The following is a 21020-nucleotide window of genomic DNA, read 5'->3' as shown; positions in this document are numbered from 1 at the left end:
CCCCGAAGACGGACAGAAGACCCCCGGAGCTGTGCAATAAACTATTTTAACCCTTGTGTGTTGTGTTTTTTTTTTACTTTTTTTCACAGGTGAATGGGTAGGGGTACATTGTACCCCATACTCATTCACATAGGGTGGGGGGCCGGTATCCGGGGGCCCCCTTATCAAAGGGGGCTCCCGGATTCTGATAAGCCCCCCGCCCGCAGACCCCGACAACCAACGGCCAGGGTTGTCGGGAAGAGGCCCTTGTCCTCATCAACATGGGGACAAGGTGCTTTGGGGTGGGGGGGCCGTGCGGCCCCTTCCCCAAGGCACCCCCCCATGTTGAGGGCACGCCAAGGCACCCCCCATGTTGAGGGCACGGGGCCTGGTACGGCTGAGGAGGGGGTCATTTTATCATGCAGTTGCAGCGATATAATGAAGAAAACATTGTAATGCCACATCTGCAAGTATTTCAATGGATTTCTTAATAGACGCCAGTGGTAGGAATAAAATATGTGCATATATTTCAGAAGTAATGCTTTGAAATAAGCAGGCACAAATGAAGCAGAGGCTGATGGCAGGCGCTTTAGCAGTATAATTGCTTTTGTTAAAATGGCACAGGGCACAAATGGTATGACTGCAATCACAGAACAAATTAAAAGAAAATAGTTGTTTTTATTTCTGTTTAAAAACATTGCGTTCATTAGCTTTATTAGACAGGAACATAATGAAAAAATGTTTTCCATTTTAGAGGACACAATCATTTGTCCGAAAATAATTATATTTTCTAGGAAAATATGAAAATTGGCTATACCTTATCATGAATATTCTCCAAATATATTACACTATGCAATTATCCAGCTTCATCCATGAATATCTGCACTTTGAATGAGAACACGGTTTGTCCTATGCTAACTATTTAAGAGAAGGCTACGCAATTTGTATTATTTAGTAATATCCAAAAATTAAAATTTTGAAAGTTAGTTAACCATCCTGGATGTGACTGCAGGAGGAAAATTAACAGATTGAACAGGTATAATCCAGATGATGGAAAAATAACCAAGCCCTAGGTTCTTCAAAGAAGTTCAGATGCCAAGCCTTAACCCCATTGAAATCAAGCCGAATCAGTCCAATGAAAAACACCAGTTTTTTTAGGCTAATAGGCAAAGGGTTTAAAAAAAATAGAATTTCAGAAAGACCTGGGGAACATGTACCAATACAAAAAGAAAATTTAAACTGCTGACATTCACAATGAAAAAAATGTTTTTAAATTGCAGGCAAATTACATTTACCTTCTGGCTTCTATTAAAAAAAAAGGTGCAAAGACCCCTCCAAAGGTCCCCTAAAATGACAGTGACTATTTGGGCAGTGGTTATGTGGTTATTTCCTCAGCCTGATGGCTTAATATACAGTATCTATATCCATATTTGTAGGGTGTTGCCTAGCAATTAAGAGAACTGCATTACCTATAATTTTTATTTTTACCAAATATTGCTTTAACGTATTGTTATAGGGCAGGGGTCTCCAAACTTTTCAGTAAGAGGGCCACATTGTATCCTTTCATATCAGAAGCCCCCTTCACATAAAAGCCCCCCTGAGCCTTCAGTACCTTGTCCTATCTTACATCGTCACCATAGCAGCAGCATGGCACTGGACAGTAGGTGGAGCAGGTCTGGACAAAGGGCAGAGGCAGAGTAGGTCCTCTTCTGAGTACGGAGATGGACACTACAGACATAGACTGGCTGTGTTTCACTCAGTATACAGAGGAGGGTCGTCTGCTAACAAAAGAAGCTGGTGAGAGGCCATTGGCCTTCCAACGATGGACAGTGTTGTCTAAGATTATCACAGAGCCAGTGACATTATCGGTGCCTAAAGAGACCAGAGTCAATGCCATCATCTGTGCTTAAAGGGACATTATCCTGAGTGCATAAAAGTTGGGCCCCAACCAGCTGGCCAGCAGAAGAGAATATCAGCTGATTGGAGAGACATTTATTCTTAAGCCCCAGATGAAAGGTCCGCCGGCATTCTACAGCTGTTCGCTGTGGATTGCCGAACGGACATGCTGGTGGCTCTGCTTCGCCTGTAGTCCTCAGGTAATTTCTTGCAGCTTTCTATCCTCTGCTCCCATCACTATGCTGCCCCCTTGTTTGGTTTGATACATTTTATTGATATCACCACATCTATCCTTCTTAGCCCTTGTACACAGGACATTACGACAACAAAATCCGTCAGATTTTGTCCGACGGATTCTGTCCGTAACTTGTGTTGCATACACACGGTCGGACAAAGTTGTCGGAAAATCCGATCGTACGTAACGCGACAACGTTATTTTGTTACAACGGGACTACGTTCAGGCTAGTAGCCAATACCTTTGGTCTAGGAATTTGATCTGAGCATGCGTGGCACTTTGTCCGATTGGAATTCTCTACACACAATCGGACAAAGTCCCATCGGATCATGTTGTTGGAAAGTTTTATAGCCCAGCTCTAAAACTTTGTCCGTCGAATATTCCGATGGAAACAGTCTGATGGAGCCCACACACAGTCGGATTATCCAAAAACACGGTCCGATCTTTGAGAACGGGTTCTCTTAGCTGCTTATTTTTTTGCATCAAGGGCTCTACCCTGCAGGTATTTATGTGTTTAATAATAATAAAAATACATATTTTTTTTTCCCAATATACTACGCACTTTATTGAGAATTTCCTATATAAAAAAAAAAATATTTTTTATTGATACCTTTATCGTTTTCATTTGATTTTGGCAATTTGGTTCTTCCCCTCTGCCTGCCCCATCCAACGTGGGTACCACCTGCAGGTATACCCTGCTTGTTCGTAATATTTCTATATACGAGATATGTCATTAAGTCATCTACGTATTAAATTTAATATTTTCATCATTCTTAGTTTTTCCATTTTGCTTCTCTTCTTCTCTTTTTTCATTTTCCAGGGTCATTTGCCTTTTTTGCCTCAGTGTATCTCCTATCTTCTCCCAGTGCCACTCTCCTGTTTTTGGAGTAGGGGAGGGGTGATTCCTACAGGGCCTTCTAATTCTGTTGATATCTTTCCAATTATTGTAATTCATCAGCTACTGAGTTATATATGTGAGGCCCAATACACTGGAATGCCATATCACCCAATTGTTCGACTTCATTGCTTTTAATCCAAAAGATATCGTATGTCCATATTTGCATATTTTGCTATGTAAGTATTGGAAACCACATTACTATTGTTATATTCTTTTGATTAATCTGTATTACTTGTATATCCGTTTCTTTCCCTAATACCCTGTCATTTGTGTTTTTTACTACCTTGTTTTTCATAATCTACACTGTTCCCTGATGAAGGAGTGTATAATCCCTCCGAAACGCGTAGGGTAACGAGTGTTGGGGCTCACTATACTATGTATGGGTGCTCAACTCTGCAATATGAACATTGTTTTCTTATTTTTTATTGTTTTGTATTATTCTGTGTTTATTTTTTGTGATCACGTATATATAGATTTTGTACCAATAAAAATATAGTTTTGTACTCTACTATACGGTTGTACGTGTCTTCAAAGTCCACCAATAGGGATTTTCTTTCTTTGTAATTCTCTTTAGTTAGGATTGTCCCAGTACATGTCCCTGCATAGGGTTTAGAAAAAGTTGCTCTCTATGCCCTTTGCTTGTTTTTACGGCATATTTATTTCTACTGTTCATCTATTTTCAATATGTCCCTTGCTATCATTTAAATGTTTGCTGTGTCATTACTGTTATTTTTATTTTTTTTGCTACCGGGATGCTGCATATACATCTGCAAATATTACCCTGATTACCTAGCCAGGTGTGTAAAAGTGTGTAGTGCTTTTTTCAGAGTCGTGGCCATTGGAACAGGGGACCTAATACATCCAGTACCCCCCTTCGGGGGTAAGTGCTACATATGTAGCAATAAAAACTTTGCTAGACCCTCCCTTATTTAAATCAACCTTAATTGCAGGCCAAAGCCATGAGTTTTTACTGACTCCTTATTTCTCAGAGGTCACTAATGTAAGATAAAAAATAAACCTAAAGAAAAAAATATTTTTGATGATGATGGAGCAGAAATTATGGTTAAAACCACTGTGTTATGGGTGGTGGTAAAAAGCACTGTAACACATATGCCCTATTTGAAATCTTGGGACACCCAATAAGGGGACAGTATGCGAACGGTCTAAACTACATGGCATGTTCACCAATGCCAGGAGCCTGCGAACAAGATGGGAGAACTAGAGATACTGTTGTATGAGGAGGATTTCAATTTTGTGGGAATTTCAGAGACTTGGTTCCACAGCTCTCATGATTAGCTGGCAATCATTCAATGGTATTCCCTTTATCGCAGGGATAGAGAGGGTAAAAAGGGGGAGGGGTATGCCTGTATATCAAGAATAATGTACAAGTGAATGTGAGAGATTACATCGCTAAGGGAGCAAGGGAGGAGGTGGAATCCTTATAGGTAGCGCTCCAAAGTGATGAAACGAAGGAGAAAATAATACTGGGAGTATGTTATAGGCCCCTTAACCTGAGGGAGGACAGGGAGATTGACCTCCTATCACAATTCAGATTAGCAGAAAGGATGGGAAGTGTCATCATAATAGGGGATTTTAATTATCCAGACAGACTGGACAGAAAGAACCACACATTCGTCTAAGGCAGGGGTGTCCAAACTTTTTTCAAAGAGGGCCGGATTTGATGAAGTGAACATGCGCGAGGGCCGACCATTTTGCCTGACATTCTTTGAACCATTAAAATTCGGTCTAAGTGTGTTCGTTCGAGCTCTAATACACTGCCCAACAAGAATTATCTTGCCTTTGTGGCTGTGTGTGGGAAGAAATGAGCTTGGGCGTATTTGTACATACTGTATTAATTGGCGTATAACACACACCTTCACTTTAAGAGGGAAGTTTCAGGAAAAAAAAATGTTTAAATAAAGAACTGTGAAGCAAAATAATGGTCAGTGCCCACCAATGCAGCCTAATCAGTGCACATCTGCAGACCCACCATTGCCAGGAACGCACCCACCATTGCCAGGAACACACCCACCACAGCCAGGAATGCACCCACCATTGCCAGGAATGCACTCACCATAGCCAAGAATGCCACCAGCATAGCCAGGAATGCCCCCACCATAGCAAGGAATGCCCCACCATAGCAAGGAATGCCCCACTATAGCCAGGAATGCCCCCACCATAGCCAGGAATGCCCCCACCATAGCAAGGAATGCCCCCACCATAGCCAGGAATGCCCCCACCATAGCCAGGAATGCAGCACCATTGCCAGGGACACAGCACCATTGCCAGGGACGCAGCACAATTGCCAGGGACGCAGCACCATTGCCAGGGACGCAGCACCATTGCCTGGGACGCAGCACCATTGCCAGGAATGCCTCCCCAAATGCCTCACCATTGCCAGGAATGCAGCACCATTGCCAGGAATGCAGCACCATTGCCAGGAATGACTCACCATTGCCAGGAACGCAGCACCGTTGCCAGGAACGCAGCACCTTTGCCAGGAACGCAGCACCATTGCCAGGAATGCACTGATGAGCGCCAAAGGAGAATCTCCTGTTTACACGGCGGCTTCTTTAATAGAAAGTCCCGCCTCCTTTGATGGACAGAACAGTCGTCCAATGGCAGTGCAGGAGAAGGACTTCCTATTACAGAGGCCGCCCGTAAACAGGAAATTCTCCTGTGTACGGCGCTCGGTCCTGTCCTCCCTGTACCTTCCGAAGCATATATATCTTTTGTGGCCCCGGCGCTGGGAGATCGTCGGGGGCCACAAAAGATATGTGTGTCCAAATAACCAGGCAGGCCGTTCAAAACCGGGCCGCGGGCCGGACTTTGGACATGCGTGGTCTAAGGCTTGCCATTTCCTGGGTCAGATGGTAGATGCACCAACTAGAAACAAAGCGTTACTAGACCTACTGATTACCAACCATACAGACCTGATCACAGATGTGGAAATAAGGGGAAATTTAGGAGCAAACACAGTTCAATTAGCTTCAGTATAAATCACACAAATAGGAAACATAAGGGGTATACAAAGACAGTGAATTTCAAATGAACCAACTTCCCTAAACTAGGAATTTTGCTAAAAGATATAAATTGGGATAAAATATTAGGAACAAAGAACACAATCTGCTGCTAACAAAGCAAACAGAATATTGGCATGCATTAAAAAGGGGATTAACTCAAAAGATAAAGCGATAATTCTCCCACTCTACAAGACTCTTGTTCCGGCCTCATCTGGAGTATGCTGTCCAGTTCTGGGCACCAGTTTTCAGGAAAGATGTACTGGAAAGTACAGAGAAGGGCAACAAAGCAAATAAAGGGACTGGATAGGGATAAGCCGATACACTACCGGTTCGGTTTGCAGCAGAGAATGCGAACTGGCAAGAAATTTGTTGGAACACACAAACAATGTTAAAGTCTATGGGACACGAACGTGAAAAATCAAAAGTACTAATTTTAAAGGCTTATATGCAAGTTATTGCCATAAAAAGTGTTTGGGGACCCGGGCCTGCCCCGGGGGACATGTATCAATGCAAAAAAAGTTTTAAAAATGCCCTTTTTTTGGGAGCAGTGATTTTAATAATGCTTAAAGTGAAACAATAAAAATTTAATATTCCTTTCAATATTGTGCCGGGGGGGGGGGGGGTGTCCTTAGTATGCCTATAAAGTAGTGCACCGTTCCCATGTTTTATAACAGTGCCACAGCAAAATGACATTTCTAAAGGAAAAAATGTAATTTAAAACTGCCCTCGGCTGTAATGTATTGTTGGATCCCGGAGTAAAAATAGATAAAAATACAAAAAAGTGGCGTGGATGTCACCCCCAAAATCCATACCAGGCCCTTCAGGTCTGGTATGGATATTAAGGGGAACCCCGCACCCATTTTTTTTTAAATGGTGTGGGGGTGCCCCAGGCACTGTATATACTGAACAGCAGTATATATATATATATATATATATATATATATATATATATATATATATATATATATATATATATATATATATATATATATATATATATGCTATATGGCCTGCCCTATATACCCTGCATAAAATTGGGCCTTAGGTTTTGGTGGCACCAGAACACTGTAAGCCCTCGCAGTTACTCTTGGTTGGTGCAGAAACGGGCCCTGCTGTGAAATATTATATCAAGAATTGTAATTACATGCCCCTGTTAAACATGGGCAGAAAAATTGGGCCTTGGGTGGTGGTGGTGGTGCCACAACACTGTAACCCCTCACACAGAATGGAACCAGCTGTGAAATATTATATAAAAAATTTGAATTACCTGATCCAAGATTGATTTTTATGATTGTGAGCCTATCAACAAAATCTGTGGACATGCACACTCTTTGATCCATTACAAAACTTCCAGCAGCACTGAATGTGCATTCAGAATGCACGCTGGATGCAGGACAGGCCAGTCGCTCAATTGCATATTGAGAAAGTCCTGGCCAGTGGTCCATTCTCAAGACCCAGTAACCCAGCGGATGCTCTGTTGGAAAGGTCTCCAAGTCTGCTCTTGCCCCTAGATATTCCTGCACCATGTAATGCAGACGCTGGCAATGGTTGCTTGAACCGATCAGACCTTGGCGCTGAGGACTGAAAAATTGTTTAAAGGCATTGGTCAGCAGCCACCTTCTCCACCACATTTCCTCTGACTGAACGAAGCTTCAGCAACACGTCCAGCACCAGGAAATTGTAACTCCCAGGGTCTGGAAATGCATTGCACAAACCTTTCTTCAAGGCCTACTAAAGATGTTTTATCCTCTGCTCCCTCTGCAAAGGCAGGATGAGTTCTGCAACCTTACCCTTGTAACGTGGATCAAGAAGGGTTGCCAGCCAGTAATGATCCCTCTCCTAGATACCACAAATCTTAGGGTCCTTTCACAGCCTTTGCTGGATCAGGGAGGCCATGCAGTGTAAGTTTGCAGAGTCATTCAATTCTGAGTCTTCTGGGTCACTGAGGATCACATTATTCGTAACTACCTCCTCCCAGCCACGTACAACTCATTGGGTTTCTTGGGACTGAAAACCATCCCTTGAAGACTGCTGCTGAGTGTTATCCTCTACATCCATGCTGACACAATCCTCCACCCCTCCTTTTTGCCATGTGATTGACGGGCCTGCAGGAATGCTATCTGGATAAAGGGAGCCTTGAGAGATAAGGAAGACCTCCTCTTCCTCCCGCTGTTCTGCCTCAAGTGCTCTGTGGATTTATTCCACGAAGCATGAGCTCCAACAGGAAGACTGGAGGGACAGTGTCACTGATGCATGCATTGTTGTTGCTCACCATCCTTGTGCCCTCCTCAAATGGTGACAGGACAGTGCATGCATCCTTGATCAGTAGCCACTGGCATAGCAAAAAGGAGCCAAGCTCCCCTGACCCTGTCCTGGTGCCATACTTGCACAGGTACTCATTGATGGCCCTCTGCTGTGTGTGCAGCCACTGCAGCATTGCCAACGTTGAGTTCCACCTGGTGGGCATGTCACAAATGAGGTGGTTGGTGGGCAGGTTGCATTCCCTTTAGATGTCAGCCAGCTGAGCACTGGCATTGTATGACTAGTGGAAATTATGACAAATTTTCTGGCCTGCCTCAGAAGATCCTGTAAGCCTGGGTACATGCTCAAGAAAAAGTGCTTCAATGTGATGTGCAATCAAAAAAACTCCAATGTAATCCATGTGACTCAGTGGTTTCTGTGATATCAGTCCAATAGTAAATTGCTGCATGTGAACTCAGGTGTTCCCCCCAGGTAATGGCTGCTTGCAGTGCTACAATGTGCTGTGCAATCGAAAAAAGTTCAAAAGTGCTCCAATGTAATCCATGTGATTCAGTAGTTGCTGTGATATCAATCCAATATTAAGGTGCTGCATGTGCACTCAGGTGTTCCCCCCAAATGAGGCAGCTGGTGGGCAGGTTGCATTCCCTTTGGATGTCAGCCAGCCAAGCACTGGCATTGTATGACCGGTGGAAATGATCACAGACTTTCTGGCCTGCCTCAGAAGATCCTGTAAGCCTGGGTACGTGCTCAAGAACCACTGCACCACCAAATTCAGGACATGTGCCAAACATGGAACATGGGTCAAGTGTTCCTGTCTGAGGGCGGAGAGAAGGTTGGTGCCATTGTCACATACAACCATTCCTGGCTGAAGCTGGCATGGCGCCAACCACCTCTGAGCCTGCCCCTGCAGAGCCGATAGAATCTCTGCCCCAGTGTGGCTCCTGTCCCCTAGGCAGACCAACTCAAGCACTGCATGGCATCTTTTAGCCTGACTGCTTGCGTAGCCCCTTGAACGTTTACGGAGCACCGCTGTTTCAGAGGACAAATCTGCAGAAGAGGCCATAGAGGAAGAAGCAGAGGAGGGGGTGGAGGAGAGAGCTGTGGCAGAACCACTAGCATTTAGGAGGTATGGTGGCGGAACAAGCTCCAACAACACTGAACCCTGTCCTGCATCCTTCCCAGCTGTCAGCAGAGTTACAAACAATGTAATGTCCTGCGAGCCACCTCTATACTAAAAGCCCAAATCGGGTCTCTTATTTTGAATCAGCAGCTAGTGTTGCACATGTCTCATAAACCATGCAAAGATCATCCAATATTCTAAAGTACGCTGTGCTTTCAAACATAAAATCCAAATAGTGAAATGAAAAAATGTGCTATATGTCAACAGCAATAAAGTGATAACGTGCTAAGTTACAAACAATATTCCAAATAAAGTGCTTTTGTGAGGGATATGATAAAACGTCCATATGGTGAGAAAAAAAGCAATCAATAAAATCCTAAAAACAATATGATGGTGAACCAAACTAAAAAATCCTTATTACAATATCCCTTACAGGGTACTCACATTTGCATGGCGCTACAGGGTGCCACTCTAAAATAGCATAAAACCGAGCTGTAGCGGCTGATATTGGGGTGGTATGCTGATTGTCCTTAGTGGATGCACTAACTAGCATTTCATCCTGTCCCCTTCCCCAACGCGTGTCGATACAAGGGGTTAATTCGCAGGAAGATCAGTATTATCGCATTTTACATCTACACACCCATGATCTCCTAGCAGTGTTATATATTATAGGAAAAGTGGATGCCTGAATAGTATATAGGAGACTGAAAAGGCAACCTTGCCAGCTCAATTTATTTCCCCTTTTGTTCCTTATATTTCACATTTTTAGGTAATGATAGGTAAATAGTTTTATGAGGAGGGTAAATAATAATATTTTCATGAAAAGAAACAGACTGTGAAAATTTTAGTGTCCTCTTAAACAAGCGGTCAGTGAAGAATTTCCCACCTTATACAAGTCAGTGGAGATTGGCCTTCTTACACTGGTAGTCAATAATGAAGTGCCCCTTACACTGGTAGTCAGCAGAGAAGTTGCCCCCCTTACATTGGTAGTTAGTGAAGAAGTGCCCTCATTGCAACAATGGTCAGTGAGAAGGTGTCCCCTTGCATTGGTGGCCAATGAAGAAGTGTCCACTTATACTGTGATCAGTTAAGAAATGCAGCATTACTTTGGCGGAAGAGAAGGAGGACTCCCTCAAACTAGTGGTCAGTGTTGAAGTAGCCTCCTACAATGGATTTTAGCTAAAAATTGTCCCTGGTTGGGAAAGCCTGCATTAGCCAATACTAAAAATAGCTGAACCTTGTTTTATTTGCACAGATAATACAGTTCTTCAAGTTCTTTGAAGTGATCATGATTGCATAAGTATACAAAGTTATGATATTTCCCTGTAACAGCACAAACAGATCAATTGAAGAAATGTTCCTCTTAAGAAATATCTTTTATTGATTTTACAGAAGAAATCTTCTAAGCTTAATGTAATCAGATGTTAGTGACTTTCTTAAGCAGGAGGGCTTTAAATATAAACTATATTGTCTGCCTTTACACGCATATGAACTTTAATGACATCTCAGTCTTAGTTCAGTGCTCAATATTGAGTTGGCCTACCTTTTGCAGCTATAACAGCTTCAACTCTTATGGGAAGGCTGTCCACAAGGTTTAGGAGTGTGTCTGTGGCCTGGCTCGCTTTCTCTGCTCTAATTCATCCCAAAGGCATTCTATCAAGTTGAGGTCAGGACTCTGACTATGTGCAGGCCAGTCAAGTTCCTCTGCCCTAAACTCGCTCATCCATGTCTTTATGGACCTTGCTTTGTGCACTGGTGTGCAGTCATGTTGGAACAAGAAGGGGCCATCCCCAAACTGAGTTGGGAGCGTGAAGTTGTCCAAAATATCTTGGTATGCTGATGCTTTAAGAGTTCCCTTCACTGAAACTAAGGGGCCAAGCCACACCCCTGAAAAACAACCTCACGCCATAATCCCCCTCCACCAAATGATCTGGACCAGTGCACAAAGCAAGGTCCATAAAGACATGGATGACCAAATTTGGAGTGGAGGAACTTGACTGGCCTGCACAGAGTCCTGACCTTGACCCGATAGAACACCTTTGGGATGAATTAGAGTAGAGACTGCAAGCCAGGCCTTCTCGTCCAATATCAGTGCCGGACCACACAAATGCGATTCTGGAAGTATGGTCAAACATTCCCATAAACACACTCCTAAACCTTGTGGACAGTCTTCCCAGAAGAGTTGAGGCTGGTATAGTTGCAAAGGGTGGGCCAACTTAATATTGAACCCTACAGACTAAGACTAGGAAGCCATTAAAGTTCACGTGCATGTAAAGGCAGGCGTTCCAATACCTTTGACAATATAGTGCCTGTTACCCCAACATTTCATATTCCTGATATGTGCCTGTTGTACCATTTACTTTTGCTAAAAAGGGTCCAGTTTATCCTTCAAAGCATGGTCAGTTTTCTGGCTGTGCTGGGGAACAGCATTCCTTTCCTCCAATGATCACTATAGACCTGTTAGTTTAACTTCTATAGTTGGGAAGATACTGGAAAGATTAATAAAAGACCACATAGACGAGTTCTTGCAGGAAAAAAATATTTTAAGCAACAGACAGCATGAATTCATGAAAGACAGAAGTTGTCAGACAAACCTGATTTCTTTTTATGAGGAGGTAAGTAAAACCTTGGACAGAGGGGTGGTGGTGGACGTGGTATACTTGGATTTTGCAAAAGCGTTCAATACAGTTCCACACACACGGCTTATGTGTAAGGTAAAGTCTGGAGGTTTGGAAATATCCGTTTGTAAATGTATAGAAAACTGGCTAAAAGACAGAATTCAGAGAATAGTGGTTAATGATTCTTACTCTGAATGGTCTAAGGTTATCAGTGGTGTACCCCAAGGTTCAGTGCTGGGACCCTTACTTTTTAATATCTTTATAAATGATATTGGGTCTGGGATCAAAAGTAACATTTCCGTCTTTGTAGATGACACCAAGCTATGCTGTTAAATAACGTCCTTACAGGATGTCTCCAATTTACAAGCCGACCTCAATGCTCTGTCTAATTGGGCCATTATGTGGCAGATGAGGTTTAATGTTGAGAAATGTAAAGTTATGCACTTGGGGGCTACGAATATGCATGCATCATACATGCTAGGGGGAGTACAACTGGGGGGATCCATAGTGGAGAAGGATTTGGGGGTTTTGGTAGATCATAAGCTCAATAATAGCATGCAATGCCAAGCTGCGATTTCCAAAGCGAGCAAAGTCCTTTCCTGTATTAAGAGAGGTATGGACTCCAGAGAGAGAGAGATATCATTTTGCCCCTGTTCAAATCATTAGTAAGACCTCATCTGGAATATGCAGTTCAGTTTTGGGAACCAGGTCTCAAAAAGGATATCGGGGAACTGGAGAAAGTGCAGAGAAGGGCAACCAAACTGATGAGAGGCATGGAGGAACTCAACTTTGAGGAAAGATTAGAGGAACTGAATTTATTCACTCTTGATAAGAGGGGGGATGTGATCAACACGTACACATATATAAGGGGTCCATATAGTGAACTTGGTGTTGAGTTATTCACTTTACAGTCAACAAAGAAGACAAGGGGGCACTCTTTACATTTAGAGGAAAAGAGATTTCATCTCCAAATATGGAAAGGTTTCTTCACAGTAAGAGCTGGGAAAATGTAGAATAGGCTCCCCGCAGAGGTGGTTCTGGCCAGCTCAGTAGATTGCTTTAAGAAAGGCCTGGATTATTTCCTAAGTGTACATAATATAACTTGGTACTAACATATATATTTATAGGTAAAGTTGATCCGGGGAAAATCCGATTACCTCTCGGGGGATCAGGAAGGAATTTTTTCCCCTGCTTTAGCAAATTGGATTGATCATGCTCTGCTGGGGTTTTTTGCCTTCCTCTGGACCAGCTGTAGGTATAAAATTGGGTATATCGGATTGTATGATATTATTTATTTTTTATTTTTTTGTGGTTGAACTAGATGGACTTGTGTCTTTTTTCAACCTGACTAACTATGTAACTACCTGCATCACAATTCTGCTAACAAGCCCCCCCCCCCCCCCCCCTGCACAGCAATTCACTGGGAAGATCATTGTATTGCATCTGAGAACACAGATAATGTGGTCAGTTAAAAAAAAATATAAAAAGCTTTTATTCTTTTTAATATGTATATACATAAATGTTTTGCCTTTCATTCCTGTTTTAAACTGAATGTTTTACAATGTATTGGTTCACATAAACCTTCAAGACTTGTAAGAGATATACATAATACTAGAACTATGTAATTATATAGTAACAATAGTAGTCACCAAAGACCTCCCTATTTTAGTCTTGTAAAGACTTCTATTCACTGGAGTTATGCCATCTTTTTAAACAAAAACTGACTGTAGGTAGCAAAAACCCAAAAGTCTTGAACAGAAGATTTAGTCTAAAGAGTGGTACATACTTGCTGAGAAATACCGGGGGCAATCTCACTGGATGCGTTGTGCTTAAACATTTTACCGACAATTGTTACGGCTGCCCTAACATTTCTGTCTGGAATTCTGGGCTTTGGGATTCCTTTTTCAAGAGATTGTAAAGATTTTAGGGCTGTTACTGATTAAAATTTTCGTGTTCAATGAATCGATTTTTTTTAAATTGATTAACCACTTACAGACCAGACCATTTTGCTGGCTTAAGACCAGACCACTTTTTGCAATTCGGCACTGCGTCGCTTTAACTGACAATTGCGTGGTCATGCGACGTGGCTCCCAAACAAAATTGATGTCCTTTTTTCCCACAAATAGAGCTTTCTTTTGGTGGTATTTGATCACCCCTGCGGTTTTTATTTTTTGCGCTATAAACAAAAATAGAGCGACAATTTTGAAAAAAACACATTTTTTTTAACTTTTTGTTATAATAAATATCCCTCAAAAATATATTAAAAAACATTTTTTTTCCTCATTTTAGGCTGATACGTATTCTTCTACATATTTTTGGTAAAAAAATTGCAATAAGTGATTATTGATTGGTTTGCGCAAAAGTTATAACGTTTACAAAATAGGGGATAGTTTTATGGCATTTTTATTAATAATTTTTTTTTACTAGTAATGGCGGCGATCAGCGATTTTTATAGTGACTGCGGCATTATGGCGGACATATCGGACATTTTTGACACATTTTTGGGACCATTGTCATTTATACAGCATTCACTGCTATACAAATGCAGTGATTCCTGTGTAAATGACACTGGCAGTGAAGGGGTTAACCAGTGGGTGGCAGTGTAGAGGTAAAGTGTTCCTAGGGGTGTGTTACTAACTGTGGGGGGCCGGGCTTTCTTTTAGTGAACACTAATCTCTGCTCCAATCACATGGAGCAGAGATCAGCGTCACTTGTTGCTAGGCAGAATGGGGAGATGCTGTTTACAACGACATCTCTCCGTTCAGCCGCCCCGTGAGAGGATCGCGGGTATGCCCGTGGCGATCGAATCTGCGGGACCCGCGACCGGACTCACGGGGGGTCCCGACCAGCATGCGAGCGCACCGCCGGTGGCGTGCTCGCGATGGCAGGGCAGCATTAAAGATTGGACGTACCTGTACGCCAATATGCCTGCCCATGCCATTCTGCCGACGTCCTTCGGCGTGCGCCGGTCGGGAACTGGTTAATCGACTAATTTTAATTATAACGCACATACAGATCCAACTACTTTTAGCTGATCTCCTTGCATTGCAACTCTGCATTAGTCAGTGCTAAATGTGGTATACGCTATATACAATCACCCGACACTAGTTAGTTTCCACAATCCATGACTTAACTTCACAGTTCACACAAATACGTTTTAAATTCAAACTGTAGCACTGACTTAAGTAATTTTTTTTCCACAGTAGCGTGACAATCCCTCCACCTCCGGTCTAACTAATCACTCTCACCTTATGGCATGGACCCCTGTGCAAACAGGTGGTCATGCAAGTGGGTGTCAAAAGGGTTAACACGGACCATAAACTTCTCTCACGTCTCCTTACATCTCAGCAAGGACGCCAGGTCATGGGTAGAAAGAAAAGATCTAAGTGCTCACCGCTTAAGTATAAGATTTAATTTTTGTGTTCAAACATAAACTACTCACATAAAGATGATAAAAACACAGCAAGTAAAGCCAACAATTGTGTTAGTTCCATAGGGCAGCAGCGGGTCACTGGACTTCTCCCCCCTTCCCTTCGTTAGTAGACAGAGCCCCTTGGGGAAGGGGGAGGAGTCCAGTGATGTCGATGTCCATGATGTCACCGGATCTCCGATGGAACTCCCTGAAGCCCCGTAAGCCGGCGGAGAGGTGAGTACCGATCAAAAGAATTTTGATTGAGCAAAAAAATGTATTCATTAATCGAGGAATTAATCTTTAATTTCCACAGCCCAAAAAGATTTTATTTTTTATTAAAATAACAAACATGTCATATTTACCTGCTCTGTGCAATGGTTTTACACAAAGCAGCCTTGATCCTCCTCTTCTTGGGTCCCCATGCTGGTGCTAATGGCTCCTACCCCCTACTGAGTGCCTCCACAGCAAGTCGCTTGCTATGGGGGCACTTGTGTGTGTTCACTCCTGAGCCCTGCTCTGTGTCCATAAGACACACAGAGCATTTCTCAGCCCTGCATCCAGATTCCTTGTCACTGGCTGGTATTGACAGCGGCAGGAGCCAATGTATCTGAGCCAATGAGGAGCAAAATACCAGACAGAGCCTTGGCTCTCATGCACATCACTGGATTGAGACTAGGCTCGGGTATGCATTTATGGAGGCTGCAAGGGCAGCTGCATGCAGAAGGTTTTTTACCTTACTGCATAGAGTGCAGTAAGGTAAATACAAAAAAAACTTCTGCCCTAAGGTCTGATTCACACCTATGCATTTTTTGTGCTTTGCAAATTTGCACTACAGAACGTGTTCCATAGGAAACCATGTTAAATGGACTGTAGTGCAAATCTGATAAATGCAAAAAGCACTAAAAATGCATAGATGTGAATCAGGCATTACAACCTTTTTAAGCTAAGGGTCTCTCACAGTAAGGCTGGATTCACACCTATGTATTTTTATTGCTTTTTTTTGCATTTTGCATATTTGCCCTATAGAACGTGTTCCATAGGAAACCATGTGAAATGGACTGTATTGCAAACCTGGAAAATGCAAAAAGCACTAAAAATGCATAGGTGTGAATCCAGCCTAACTCACTTATTTAACCTAAGATCGCACCCTCAACTTGTAGCCTTAAGCTTGGTTCACAACTATGCATTTTTTTGTGTGTTTTCAGTTTTGCAGAAGCACATTACAGTCTATTAAACATGTTTTGCTATGGGTCACGTTCACATCTGTGCATTTTATGGAAAGGGCCAGGAACTTTTTTTCTGGTTTTTGGTTCCATAGTCTTCAATCGATCAAAAATGTGTATTGAAAAATGCAAAATGCACCTGGAATATGCAAACTGCAACCTGCATAGGTGTGAACCAGGCCTTATATTGGATCCATTTTGCTCATAATTACCAGCTTGATCACCTTTAGTACCCCTGGCTTGGGAAGCACAAAGACATCCCCAACTTTCAGTGACACTGGAAAAAGCATCACCCCCCTCTCCCCCTCCACAGTGATACAATGTTCAAGGCTGTAAGCTGGGTAAACTAATACCCCAGTGAGTTATCTGTTTCTGAACTACCTAAGTGCCTAGCGCCTGGTGCCCAGCAAATTGCCCTCTTGCAAGAAGACACATGACTGACCAAATGGGATTGATTTGCTGAAGACGAAGAGACTGTTCAGTTTGCAAGGTAAGTTGCACTCTGCATAGGGACTTTCTCAGAGCCTAAAGAATGTAGTGACAGTTCACTTTACAAAGAATACCCCATTATGCATACCCCATTTAACATGATTGGATGATGGAAGTCATTCATTATCCCCAGAGCTTAGTTGATGAGGTGAAGCTTAGCCCTTGTACACACGGTCGGAAATTCAGACGGAAAATGTCCGATCGGACCGCGTGTGGGCCCCATCTGCCTTTTTCCGTCGGAATGTCCAACCAACAAAGTTTGAGAGCTGGATATACAATTTTCCGAAAACATGATCCGATCGGACTTTGTCTGATCGTTTGTAGAGAATTCCGATCGGACAAAGTGCCACGCATGCTCAGATCAAATTATGAGACCAAAGCTATTGGCTACTAGCCTGAACGTAGTCCCGTTGTAACCAACAAACGTCACCACGTTCTGAACGATCTGATTTTCCGACAACTTTGTCCGACTGTGTGTATGCAACACCAGTTTCGGACAAAATGCGTCTGAAAAAATCCGACGAATTTTGTTGTCGGGATGTCCGACCGCGTGTACAAGGGCTAAGCTTCACCTCATCAACTAAGCTCTGGGGATAATTCTCTTTTAAAGTTAACAACGCATTTGCTTTTGGTATAACACCTTCCTATCCCCATGATAAAGGACTATACCCAAAACCCAACAACAACTAATTTCAACTATCTGACACAAGAACACACAAAAATTCTGTATGTGTTCATCAATAAAAAATATCAAATGACACGTGACATTTGTAAATATATGTCCGAAAAACTGCATAAAAGCTACAAAAATTTAACAATACATGGCAAAATGTAGTCACCAATAGGAATGGTCACTCTGTAGTCACTCCGGTAAAGATGATTTGTTGCTATGGGTTACAGCATTTTGTACCACCTTCTTGCTTTTTTTTATGTATTTATTAAGCCTCTCAGACATACAGTATACTGTATACATAGATGAGCACACACAAGCCTCTCAACTGTTAATTTAAAACCTCAAAAACAGACAGAGGAATTATTAGTGGCTCTGAAAAGAAGAGAAATGCTAAGAGCACAGTCTAAATGAAATGCCTTTAGGGCTGAATGTCTTACCTCTGAGCGCAATTCCCACTGACTGTGGAATACAAAAGTACTGATGTTTCCTACCAAGAGGAGAATGTTCCCAAGTCTCACTCCATTAAGATCTCCTGTTATGAGCATACACTGAACTTAATCTTGCACTGTTCACTCTGAATCATTGCTCACTGCTATTCCAGCCTTATCTTTATTACTTCAAGGATGCTCTTAACCCTTCTCACTGATAACAACCCCTGTTGCTGGATGTTAATGGGGTCCTGGAAAGAAGTCAGCTGCTTCATGAGATGACACCAACACACACAATCAAAATTCTTTTTATGTGATTCTACTTATTGTACTTTACACCCTATGGTACTTCTCATATATTCTCCTACTACATTTATTGGTACAGAGAAGAAAACATATCCATAGCAGCGCTATCACCCAGAACCAAGCATGAAGAAAACAACAGGATAGCAATGAATGTAATGAAAACAAGTTGAAAAAAAAACATAAGAACATCGAAACCCAGAGGCGAGACAGAAATATTCATGACATACACAATTGCAGCATTATTCTCTAGTCTGGACCAGCTGCTTTATGCAAGATATTAAAGATTGTTTTTTTTTTTTTTTGCATTATACTGTATGCACAGACTGATATGAAGATGTGTTGCTATCTTAACCCTATCTTGCTGCCTTCTAGAAGCCCTTTAACTGTACTTTAAGACCCATTGGTGGTTGTGTTTTCTCTATATTATGTGATTACTGTGATTGGCTCTCACAGTGTTAGCCCTTGTACACACGGTCGGAGATTCCGACAACCAAATCCGTTGGATTTTGTCCGACGGATTTTGTCCGACGGATTGTGTCCGAAACTGTTGCATACACACGGTTGGACCAAGTTGTCGGAAAATACGATCGTTCAGAACGTGATGATGTTATTTTGTTACGACGGGACTACGTTCACACTAGTAGCCAATAGCTTTGGTGTAGGAATTTGATCTGAGCGTGCGTGGCACTTTGTCCGATCAAAATTCTCTACACATGATCGGAGTATGTCCGATCGGACCAGTTTGTCGGAAAATATTTACAACAAGTTGGAAAATTGGGTCCGACGGATATTCCGACGGAAACAGTCCGGTGCATACCACACACAGTCGGGTTATCCGACAACACGGTCCGATAGGACACATTCCGATGGATTCTCCGACCGTGTGTACAAGGGCTTAAGGCATATATCGCCAGCATACCAAGGATCTTTGAAATAGCATTCAGAAATATATTTAAGGGATCACATCACAGCATAAAATTGCAATGTTTCAGAGCCAAGAATTGCCCCTTCTTCAGGCATGAGATAAGTGCAGAGTGCAACTGAGTAACATTTAACTTATCTAACTCTGATGCCTTTTCAGTTGCGTAGTCTTATATAGGGCACGTTTGACTATAACTGGGCTTTAAAGCAATATTAAACCCAAAAGAAAACATGTATTATATTGCAGCTTACTGATTCTTAGATGTGATGTCTGCATTAAATATCTTTTTAGGATTTCTTTCTTCTTGTGATCCAGCCAGTAAGTCTGTTGTCTTTGAAAAGAACAAGCTCTCTTTCAGGTGCATACGTTTACAGGGGTGGAACAAACCATTTAACAGTTGCAGGGGTACTTACAATGATTCACTTTTGTTTGTGCAAAATGTTGATCCTAAAAGTGAAGCTGCTTAGGGGAGTTTGGCTTCAATTTCTTGTTGTTGTTCAGTTGTTTAGTCGTTTTCGACTCTTTGTGACCTCATGTACCAGGCTTTTCTGTCCTCCACTGCCTCCTGGAGCTTGCTTAACTTCATGTTCATTGTTTCAATGATGCTATCAATTTGTAATTATTATACTATTACTTCAATTTTTGTAAATGTATTTAAATCTGCTAGAGCATTTAACACTCCCCTCTCCCCAGACTGCCAATTCTGCTGTCCATAGTAACATAGTTAGTATGGTTGAATAAAGACACCAGTCCATCCAGTTCAACCTGAGTGAATTTCTACAATTGTCCCTATCCCTGTACATTGCACACTCACATTGGTCCCTACCCTCAATGAGCCCACAATCCAAGGTCCCCATTCATATACTAGGGCCAATTTTGGACAGAAGCCAATTAACTTACCTGCATGTCTTTGGAGTGTGGGAGGAAACCAGAGTACCCAGAGGAAACCCACGCAGGCACAGGGAGAACATGCAAACTCCAGGCAGGTAGTGTCATGGTTGAGATTCAAACCAGCGACCCTTGTTACTGCTAGGCAAGAGTGCTAACCTCTACACCACTGTACCGCCCGTGAGGTGTCCCGTCCAAAGGTGACCCATGTGCTCATTCATCCAGCGTGAGGATACTCTAGTACAGAAGGTGTGTTACCAGCCAGATGACCATTTGAAAACAGAGAGGGAAAAAAACAAAAACAAATGCAATTATCACATCTAATGATTAATAAGCTGCATAATATTAAATTTTTGGTTTGGGGGTTAATACCACTTTAAGAATGACATAAAAATATAACTGTCATATTCAAAATATTGAATGATAAACATATTTACACAGGGTCATGCAGTTGTAGCTATTATGTCTAAATCCTGCTAATCCAATACTGATTGACATCCACCAGTACAACTGACCATACCAAGAGACAGAAGCTTGAAGCTTGTGGGCCCCGATGCAAACTTTAATCTGGCCCCCTAAACTGTGTCACTGGGGAAGTGCATAGGTAATTCAGTAAACTCAAAAGGCCGGGGCCAGCTCAGGCTTGTC

General features: G+C 42.3%; 1 protein-coding gene across 1 annotated transcript in view; it reads right to left on the bottom strand.

Moving 5' to 3' along the window:
- Window positions 1-18494, bottom strand: part of LOC143930134 (putative neutral ceramidase C) — a 130323-nt gene extending 111829 nt beyond the window's left edge. Inside the window, exon 1 of the mRNA XM_077454152.1 lies at window positions 18266-18494. The gene's annotated coding sequence lies outside the window, so the exon portion shown is untranslated. The remainder of the gene's footprint in view (window positions 1-18265) is intronic.
- Between the last annotated feature and the right edge of the window lie 2526 nt (window positions 18495-21020).

The sequence above is a fragment of the Lithobates pipiens genome, unplaced genomic scaffold (genome assembly GCF_037356315.1).
Source record: "Lithobates pipiens isolate NorthernLeopardFrog02 unplaced genomic scaffold, aLitPip1_a1.2 Scaffold_25, whole genome shotgun sequence".
In the NCBI taxonomy this organism is placed as follows: Eukaryota; Metazoa; Chordata; class Amphibia; order Anura; family Ranidae; genus Lithobates; species Lithobates pipiens.
This window is presented reverse-complemented; position numbering and strand designations above follow the sequence as displayed.